Here is an 11172-nt window from a genome sequence, read left to right as displayed (position 1 = left end):
CTATCGGTCTCTTTTGCCGAACCGCTAAGTTACAGGGAGGAAACACACCAGCATCGGTTGTCAAGCGATGTGAGGGGGGGGGACAAACACAGACACACAAACATATACACATACACATATGTCTATACATATATACGACGGGCTTCTTTCAGTTTCCGTCTACCAAATCCACTCACAAGGATTTGGTCGGACTGAGGCTATAGTAGAAGACACTTGCCCAAGGTGCCACGCAGTGGGACTGAACCCGGGACCATGTGGTTGGTAAACAAGCTACTTACCACACAGCCACTCCTTCGCATTTTATATCTAGTTCGTGCTCCGATATCATTATGGAATCTCAATTTACATGTTTCATAATATATTTCTGTAATTTGAAAAAAAATCTGCCTAATTTCTCTTGTTAGAAGTTAATGCTGTAGTTCAAGAGATTATTTCTTTTCTTTTTTTCTCTTTTCTTTGTTTCCTACAGTATATTTTAGCAGTTAGCCTAAGGCACTTTCATTTCGTATTGCCAAACATCTTTATTTTTAACTCATTTACATCAAAGATAGTCTGAAATTTGCTTTCAATATTTTTTACATTTTTATATTTACTTAATACAACATGAATTATATACGAAATAAGCAAGTATAAATTTATGTCTGGCAATTATCCTGATTATTATACTAAGGGTTAATTGCATTCTTAACCCAACTCAAAGTAAAAAGACAAACAATAATAATAACATGGATTAACAAATATAAAATTTCGACGTTCAGTCGCAGGCCGAAATAAATTAATGACCTGACGTGAAATTTTTGAGATTGAAAAAATAAGTGCCTCTCCCTCAATTACTCGCACACAAACACAGAGAGAGAGAGAAAGAGAGAGAGAGAGAGAGAGAGAGAGCAAAAAAGAAATAGTATATATACGTATGTACTTGATGTGTACGGAAATATACATATACAAAGGTATACATATATTCGTTTGTATATACACATAAATGTTCCCATGTGTATATGTATACGTATAATATTAAGTATGAAATTGAATTTGTGTCGGTGTATGGGTGTGTGTATGCCTATGTATTATAACGCTCGTCCAATTACGAAGATAGAGGAAAATAAGTTTCACACGAAGTATTTTGCTGCGTAATGAACGTCTTTCGATGTGGCGTATAATACAATTTAGAAAATCGGATAAGTCCATGATCCTTGGATGGCAAAGGAACTACTGGAAATACTACACTATTCGATATCTTCAACAAGAAAAGTTTCTAGTCTTTAACGGTGAATAACATATGGATGTTTATAGTGTTTGTGTGCATAAATATATATATATATATATTATATTATATTAAATTAGAGATAAAACCACTATTAGGCAAATCAAATAATGAAAAACTTAAGCCAATACATAAAATTAATTAATTTATATTATTTTAAATATACATCAAAAGTGTTAAAAGTTTAATAAAAGATAATGAGTAAAACACTACGATCGTTTCATGGCTGTCCAATTCTGAATAATTCGAGTTATGGTTATGGTTACAGTCAATCTTCAGGTAATTGAAATATTTATCTTAGCGAGGTTTAGCAATGAAATATATATATATGAGTGTATATGTTTTTGCGCTTGTGGCTGTGTGGTAGGTAGCTTGCTTAACAACCACATGGTTCTAGGTTCATTCCCACTGCGTGGTACCTTGGGCAAGTATCATCTACTATAGCCTCGGGCCGACCAAAGCCTGGTGAGTTGATTTGGTAGACGGAAACTGAAATACGTCGTATATATATATATAATATATATATATATATATATATAGATATATATATATATGTGTGTGTGTGTCTGTGTGTGTGTGTGTATGTGTTTGTCACCCCAACATCGCTTGACAACCGACGCTGGTGTGTTTACGTCCCCGTAACTTAGCGGTTAGGCAAGAGAGACTAATAGAATAAGTACTAGGCTTACAAAGAATAAGTCCTGGGTCGATTTGCTCGACTAAAGGCGCATCAAATAACTGAAACGAGTAAAAGAATAAAGAGTAAGAGTATACCGTATATATGTATATATTTATATACATACACACACACATATATATATATATATTATATATATATATATTATATATATATATATATATATATATATATACATACATACATACATACATATATATATATTCTTTTACTCTTTACTCTTTTAATTGTTTCAGTCATTTCACTGTGGCCGTGCTGGAGCACCGCCTTTAGTGGAGCAAATCGACCCCAGGACTTATTCTTTGTAAGCCTAGTACTTATTCTTTCGGTCTCTTTTGCCGAACCGCTAAGTTACGGTGACGTAAACACATCAGCATCGGTTGTCAAGCGATGTTGGGGGGTCAAACACCGACACACAAACACACGCATACACACACACACACACACACACAGACACACACATATATATATATATATGTATATATATACGACGGGCTTCTTTCAGTTTCCGTCTACCAAATCCACTGAAGGCTTTGGTCGGCCCGAGGCTATAGCAGAAGACAGTAGCCCAAGGTGCCACGCAGTGGGATTGAACCCGGAACCATGTGGTTCGTAAGCAAGCTACTTACCACACAGCCATTCCTACGCCACCCCTATATATATATATATATATATATTAATTCTTTAATTCTTTAAATTGTTTCAGCTTTAAAGCTGCTGTCACACTGGAGGCAGTACTATTGATTGTGCTACACCATTATTTGAAACCCCCTCTGCCATGTGGGATTCGATGAATGAGGCTGGATGATGCTGCCACCCTCATCTGTGTTTCCTGTCGTTCGGTAGGTTTTTTCTTGAACCCTTGACAGGAGGAGATCCAGCTTTGTTTCGAAGAAACTAATGTATATGTATATATATATATATATATATATATATATATATATCACGTGTCTACCAGGCTATCAAATATTGTTATGCATCGACGTTTACAATGCATTTTTGCATCGTTTTAGCTTCTAAATGGTCCCACCTCGCTGGCTCGGTGAGCAGGCCAGCATCACCCCAGCCACGGATTTGAAAACTAGTCCATCGCACTGTTACCTACTTACAGCCGAGTGGACAGGCGTAACGTGAAATTAAGTGTTTTCCCGAAGAACTCAACATCCAGGCAACCTGGGAACCGATGCTCCAGCCTCACGTTTGGTCTGTCTTTACATTCCAGAGAGGTCGACTTTGAATTCATCCTTTAGGTGGGGTCGATAAAATAAGTACCAATCGAGTACTGATGTTGATGTCATCGACTTACCTCTTCCTCGAACTGCTGTTCTTGTGCCAAGAATCTGAAACCAATACGTTTGTACATATATACATGTGTGTGTGTATTTGTGTGTAAGTGTGTGTGTGCAAAAACACATAAATACATCATACACATACATTACTACATACATGGGGAAATATTTATCCTTATATGATTCTATCCAAGCTTTTTCCTGTGCGTGAGAAAGAGAGAAAGAGAGAGACAGAGAGACAGAGAGAGAGAAAGAAAGAAAGAAAGAAAGAAGGAAGGAAAGAAAGAAAGAAAGAAAGAAAGAAAGAAAGAAAGAAAGGAAGAAAGAAAGAAAGAAAGAAAGAAAGAAAATTGTATGTGTGTGCTGGTGTGTTAATGTGCTTCAATCCATTCACTTCATTACCGACTGATCCGCCTACGGTGAAGACATTTTGTTTGAGAAAAGAAAATGTCTTAAAGAAATACCTTTGACTGCTTTCGCTAAAATTTCGCCTCTGCTTCGAGCGATAGCTGACTGGCTGTACTGAAGCAAATTTAGAAAACATTAGATGAACTAGAATGGTGTGGAGAGAAATGGAGTGGTATGGTGAGAAACTGGCTGTATGTTTAATCATAATTTATATGGAGACTTGGGAATAAATGGCAGTTAATTGATCGGGAAGAATCGCTTGCTTTTGATGTGGAAATTTATTTTCGTCGTTGTGTTTTGTTTCGATTTCTTTTTTTTTTTTTTTGCGTGTGTGCTAACGTTATATCTTCTCATTGATTGACTTGATTAAATTCGTATAAGGAAATGGTTCTAAAAACTATCAAGGCATCTTATGTAAATTTAGCCGGTCTTCTTAATGTTAGTTACAGGCACAATCCGTCCGAATGAAAGACGAAAATGTTGCTAATATAATACGAAGTCAGAAAGCAGTGGAGTGAATAAAAGAGAAAATTGCACTACTAAATATGTTTCGTTGTTTAGCGACATCCCTTCGCATCGTGAATTGAATGAACTTCGGCTGAAATCGATTTCGTCTATTCAATTTAAATAACATGATGATTTGTGTGTCGTTATAAACAAAGAACTTTCATACTGTAATTCCACAGTTCTGCAACTTTACCAAACATAATAAATGATCATTGCATCGGTACTTACAGAATTATCATTCTCATACAAGGCTTGGATAGCCATTCTACACACCCGTACGTAGACTGTATTGGCATTTTGTACGATTAAAAATTTTAGCTAAATTCAATCTTATAATCTTTAATCTTGTTATATACTTTTTGTGGAGGTGCAATAGCCCAGTGGTTAGGGCAGCGGACTCACGGTCGTAGGATCGTGGTTTTGATTCCCAGACCGGGCGTTGTGAGTGTTTATTGAGCAAAAATACCTAAAGCTCCACGATGCTCCGGCAGGGATGGTGGTGATCCCTGCTGTACTCTTTCACCACAACTTTCTCTTATTTCCTGTTTCTGTTGTACCTGTATTTCAAAGGGCCGGCCTTGTCACTCTCTGTGTCACGCTGAATATCCCCGAGAACTACGTTAAGGGTACACGAGTCTGTGGAGTGCTCAGCCACTTACACGTTAATTTCACGAGCAGGCTGTTCCGTTGATCGGATCAACCGGAACCCTCGTCGTCGTAACCGACAGAGTGCTTCCATTATATAATTTTATTAAATATGCCCTCGCACTCTGATTTGTACTCAGAATGGTTTATGATATTTTTTTCAATAATTTTTCCTAGTTAATTCTCTTTGTATATGTATGTGTGTGTGTGTGTGTGTGTGTATTACTTACGAAAGTTTAATTCGGTTGCATGTAACTTCAAGTTTCGATGGCCACTATCTAGAACCCGACTACCTCAGGGTTCTGGAATGCCGAAAAAAATCGTGGAAGCATCAGGTTCTCGTTAGGGGCCATCGAAACTTCAAGTAGCATGGAAACGGATCAACAGTATTAAATAATACATGTGATTCCTACTAAATATGTTGTTTGTCATTTGTTTCTTTTGTCCTTTCACTTATATGTACGGAGGGTCCGATGGGCAAATTGTCACCATTTAATATTTTGAATTTCGTGCATGTACATAGTTTGTTTTTGATTTTGTCGACCACAGAGTATTGTAGGGTCAGTTGGGCGGCCTCTGTGAGAAAAACAACACTATGACACAATTCACACTGCCAGACATTTAGAAACGACATTCTGTACTGCCCTGCATTCCCGCCGGAAACTCCAATATGAAGATTTCAGAGTGTTGGGTGTCAATCTGAGGACAGTGCAATGTCAGGACATGTACCGAGAGTGATACAGATCAAACTTACAGTCATCATCATGGTGTTTGGAGTTATCACTAGTGATGGCGATGTTATGCCTCCATTCTTCTTCCCACACAACCTTAGACTCAACACAGAGACCTACATCAAATGCCTGGAGAAGGTAGTGCTGCTCTGGGTCAAGAGGAGGGGGTGCTGCTAGAAGACCCTATGTCTGGCAACAAGACACTGCACCATTCCACACGAGCAGGAGAACCTAGCCATGTTTGTCAGAAAATTTCTGCGACCGCATCACCTCTAACACTTGGCCACATAACTCCCCAGATTGCAGCCCACTTGATTATTATGTGTGAGCGCAGTTGAGCGAGAGAAAACGAAACTCCTTTCAGCACCAAAAATGAAGTAAAGGCAGCATTCACTAATTTAAACAAGGAGATCTTCCAGAAGAGGTGATGGAGATTCCGAATCGTGTGGAGACTGTGGTTGAAGTCAATGGCGATTTTATTGAATGAATTTACTCTTTGGTATTTCAAAATATTTTAATGTAATTTTGGTAAATATATCAATTAAAATAAGATGTCAGTGTTATTTTCATTTTTGCATAAACAGTATATACATACATACATATATATATATATATATATATATATATATATATATGTGTGTGTGTGTGTGTGTGTGTGTGTGTGTGTATACATACCTACATACATATGTACATGCATACATACATACATCTTCATGCAATTATAGCATTATATATGTGTCTGTGTATGTATATTAAGGCATATACGTGTATGTGTTCGTGTGGGTGTGTGTGCGTTTGCGTGTCTGTGCATGCGTTTGTGTGCGTACGGAGATGTCTGGCTTAGTGATTACGTGGTTGCTCTCATGATTGCAAGAATGTGGATTCGACTTTTAGATCGGGCCACGCAGTCTTGACCAAAACACTTCATTTAAAATTCTTCTAGTTAACTTAACAGGCTAAAATGAATAATTTAGCGACGAACAAGCGTCGCGTCCGGGGTGCAGGTGGAATATACACATCACAGAACGCAATAAGCAGGAAAACGTGTACCTGGCCTTATGTTCCCATCGTTCTATAGTTGGTTAATGTCATATACAATACAATTGCAGAAATATCTCTTTTGTGAACAAAACAATTTCTTCCCGTCCATATCAGGGATGTCAAACCCATTAAAGTTTCTGAGAAAATATTTGATACGTATTACTTTTGTTTATTTCTTTATTGCCCACAAGGTGCTAGACATAGAGGGGACAAACAAGGACAGATAAAGGGATTAAGTTGATTACATCGACCCCAGTGCGTAACTGGTACTTAATTTATTGACCACGAAAGGATGAAAGGCAAAGTCGACCTCGGCGGAATTTGAACTCAGAATGCAACGGCAGACGAAATACCGCTAAGCATTTCTGCCAGCTCGCCGCCTTATATTTGATGCTATTTAGTTCCGGTTCTTTACAATCTGAATTCAAATCTCGCTGATGTCATCTTTGCTTTTCGTCATACCATAAATTATAGGAATAAAACAGTGATGAATTTAATTACCTAATACTAGTGTCTCTCACTCACATAGTTCTTCAATGAAGAGACCACGACTGAGAATCCCTGTGAAATCTTCCTTGCGCTGCTTTTGATTCAGGAGGGGCTTGGGGAGTAAATTTCCCTTAAAGTAGTACTCCCAAGACAAGCAGCTACAGAAGGTATTACTAGTTTTTTAAAGACACTATATGATCGGTCATTCTCACACATATCCTATGTAGCGAGAAGAAGAAGAAGAAGAAGAAGAAGAAGAAGAAGAAGAAGAACTCAACATAGCTACTGAAACTCAGCACTGTGAGATAATGTTGACGAAGATTTCGTAGACATACAGGCCTAAGTTCGAATGCAATAGCTGCGATAGATAAACATCTTATTCGGGTTAAGACGTAATTCAACTACTAACGTATTACAAACTATGGGGCAGTATTTCACAACACCTTAAATAAATGAAGCAGATAAAAAGAAATGGTAATAATATATAAAGCTATAGATTATAACACTCCTCATCTACGAAGTTTTTCTTTAGTTGGCATTATAATTCTCCTTGTAGCAAGTTTGTACTTTGTCACTTACATAGTGTTCGTGTAGCTGTTCAATTAAATTTGTCACCCTAATTTATTCTTAATATATCTAATTGATCAATAATTGTTCGTTGTCTTTTCTTATGTTTAACACCAACTTTCTCTATTATTTTGTTATTTCTCCAATAGTTTTTTTTTCATTAAACTTAACACCTGAATATTATCTACCTATCTTCCGATACAGAAACTGTCAGCCTAAAGATTATCAATTTTTCTGTTTAACCGTACTATTTTCTTCGTATTTGTTACTTGAAAACGTGACAAGTATGCAAAATAATAGAAACAATGAAAAAAAAATCTACGACCTACAACATCATTGTCACCATCAAATTCCCCAAATACTTAGTTGAAAAATGTTCACCTGTTTATGTTAGATTGCAAGAGATAAAGCTACAACTATTTGCAACGAAACAGAAATCTTCAGGTTCGATTTCATTTCATTCTCTTTGGTATTTTTCAGATCCAATTCATTATGTAATTGTTTCCGAACAAGATTACCCGTTTTCTGTTTTTAAACATATCGTTTAATGCGGACTGCTTGCTATAAATTTGTAACTTAGATCAAAGTTTTCTATAATCACATCCACGAAATAGTTTAAACTTAGTGAGGCAAATATACCACTCAAGGATATGCTCTGCCAGTTCTCGTAACTATGAAACTGTCCCAGTAAGGATTACTTGTTGCTCGGTGGGCTAAACCACGAAAAATAAAATGTCTTGTTTTTGAACGCGGTGAAGCAGAATAAACTGTATATGACCAATTTAGTTCTTAATCATCTGTTTTCTTAATATACGCAGTCATTGACGTGTATCTACATACTTGCTGAAAGTGGGAGCAATCGACAGCCCACATTGACGAGAGACCATATATTTGTATCAGACAATTTAATTTGCTGAAAGCTGGTGCGACAGGACAGGAACAATTTGCCGATATATAAGTCGGTGACAGAATAGGAACAACTCGCTGATATATAATCGGCGCCGCAAAAACTTGAAACAAGTGCAAAACATACTGCCAAGTTCACTTATCTGGAAAAATAGTATAAGTTTCGAGAACGTGAGACATCAAATTGTTAGATAATACTAGATATCAAACTCTGAATAACACCTGAGAAGTTCTCTTATTCAATATACACGCAAGGAATAGCTAAATATTCCTTCTGGTGTAATCAAAGCAATCAGTAAGCAAAATGGTTGTAGAAATTCTCGCAGCGAACGAAGATTTTGGATGCGATAGACGTATAAATATAATTAGCTGTTGGAAAACAAACATGAAATTAAGTCAAAGAAATGTTCAGGCACCTCCTCTAATATAAATAGATTTTTTATTGGGGTTGATTTAAAGCTGTGGAGAGGATAGTTCCAACGAAAGTAAGCTAGAATGAGAAACTAGAGAGGAAGACGTTTAGGAATCTGTTATCTTTAGAGACTTCAAATAGTATCCGACGTAAAAGCTCGTAGGCCAACAAACAGATCGTTAAAGACAGTCAAGTTATTTTCATATGCCCTTATAAAGGTTACCTGCGTTACCTCTGGATATCCTCTTGCTTATTTTGATTTTAATCACCGTATTTTGAAACTGTATGGATATTACCGTACTAAATTCTGGTGTCTCAACTTAAGTACCTAATTCATCTGAATTGCTACATTACTAAAAATACGAACTAAAATGTGCTAACGCTATAGTTCTCGCCCATGAATGAAAACATATACACGAACAAGGACCTGAATCGCCCGAAAAGTGCGTCCATCGGATTAGGAAGTCATCTAAGTAACATTTCCAGTTTTTCTAGTAGATATTTCAAGCCATATATTTAGATTGTTCATATATCTGGACTTCTATGAATGCCATGACTTGATTTGGCTTAAGTCGGATCAACTTTTTTCTCAATCGCAGTCCCAAATATTTGTTTGTAAATATTGCCATCGAAGTCAAAATAGTTGTTTTCGAGGATAAACTTTAATCCTACAGTGTTGAAGCACTTTTCAGTTCTGTCTGGAATTTCATGAGGGTTTTACCCAAGTCAGACATTTATTGCCTCTAGTCTATATTGGGGTAGGATTATGGTATCGATGTTTATCACGTCAAAAGATACAATAGTGGTAACATTGTATATGTATTGTGAGAGGTGGTTTAACAGGTCCAGGTCGATGTATGTATTTTATAATAGGTATAATAGGTTTTAGTAATATATCTGAAACGTTGCTAAGTCTGTGTGTTTCAAAAGTTCGGGCCTGCTGCGATTGCTGTAAATTTAAGATCGGTGGGATATTGTATGTTTATGCAACTTGTACTTGGTTATTTACTTGTATCTTTTGCATTGCTGGTTCTTTACATGTATTCTTTACATTGTTGGTTCTTTACGATTTCGAAAATCTAATCAACAGCATAAAAAAAATAATATTAACTTTAACATGGATTACAGTAAAACTCAACTACCATTCTTGGATATACTAATCATCAACAGAGATAAAAGTATTGGAACATATCTTCACTACAAACAAACAGATTCTAAACAACACTTTTCTCCTCATGCCATCGCAAACGCACGAATTATGATATCATCTTTAATCTAGCAAGCAAAATCTGCACACATGTCTCAAACTCTGATACTCACAATAAAAGATTCCAGGAATTAAAACAAGTATAATAGACATCAGAATAGGACGTTGCAAATCAATAAACATCGAAGAACTAAGAAAAGTGAAAAACTCTCCAGCTACATCCAATTCTCTAACCTTTATCACAACACACAACCCATGAAACACAGAGGTTTACAATTTTATCCACCAGAACATCGTACTACTAAAACAAGACCCAAGAAGGAAGCAAGCATTCGAAATATACAAAGTAATCAAAAGTAAAAAACAATGTCCCTCAAAAAATTCCTCACTATTGCTAAAATACCTGTAATTGTGGAGTCGGTTTAGATTAGTCCCCGAAGATTAAACTTCTCCAAGGATTTTAATCCCTGACCAACCCCCACCTGGTAATTTTTGTAATAGGACAGCATATTTAAGTGTATACTTTTCTTCAAATAAATTTGTGTTCAATTTGAGAGAAATTTAGCTGCTAATTAAATATTAAACATTGGGTCTAAAAGAGTCCCGTTAATTGTAAAGGTAATACACCTTCTTTAAGGATGTTGACAATGATGTTTGTGATGTAGTCATCCACGATATGAGGATGAATAAAGATGATGATTGAGTTAAGTTACACGTAGGGTCGGTCACGAAGTATATGTAATCACGCTAGTTTTCATTCCCAAATTTGTTAACATTTTATTCAAATATATGATATAAACATACCATGTAATTCTTTGGGAAATTTATCACTATTTCGTCTTATAATTTATCCTTGTTCCTTATTGTTGAAGGGTTTCTTGCGTTGTTTTTATAGTGTTGTTTTTCATATAGATTTTAATTTCATTTCATACAATCCTATATATATTTATTTAATTTTTCCTACCGTTTAGAAATGCGCGTGTGGAAATTTCAGCGATATCAACGGATA

This window comes from Octopus sinensis, linkage group LG1, assembly GCF_006345805.1.
Source record: "Octopus sinensis linkage group LG1, ASM634580v1, whole genome shotgun sequence".
Lineage (NCBI taxonomy): Eukaryota > Metazoa > Mollusca > Cephalopoda > Octopoda > Octopodidae > Octopus > Octopus sinensis.
This window is presented reverse-complemented; position numbering follows the sequence as displayed.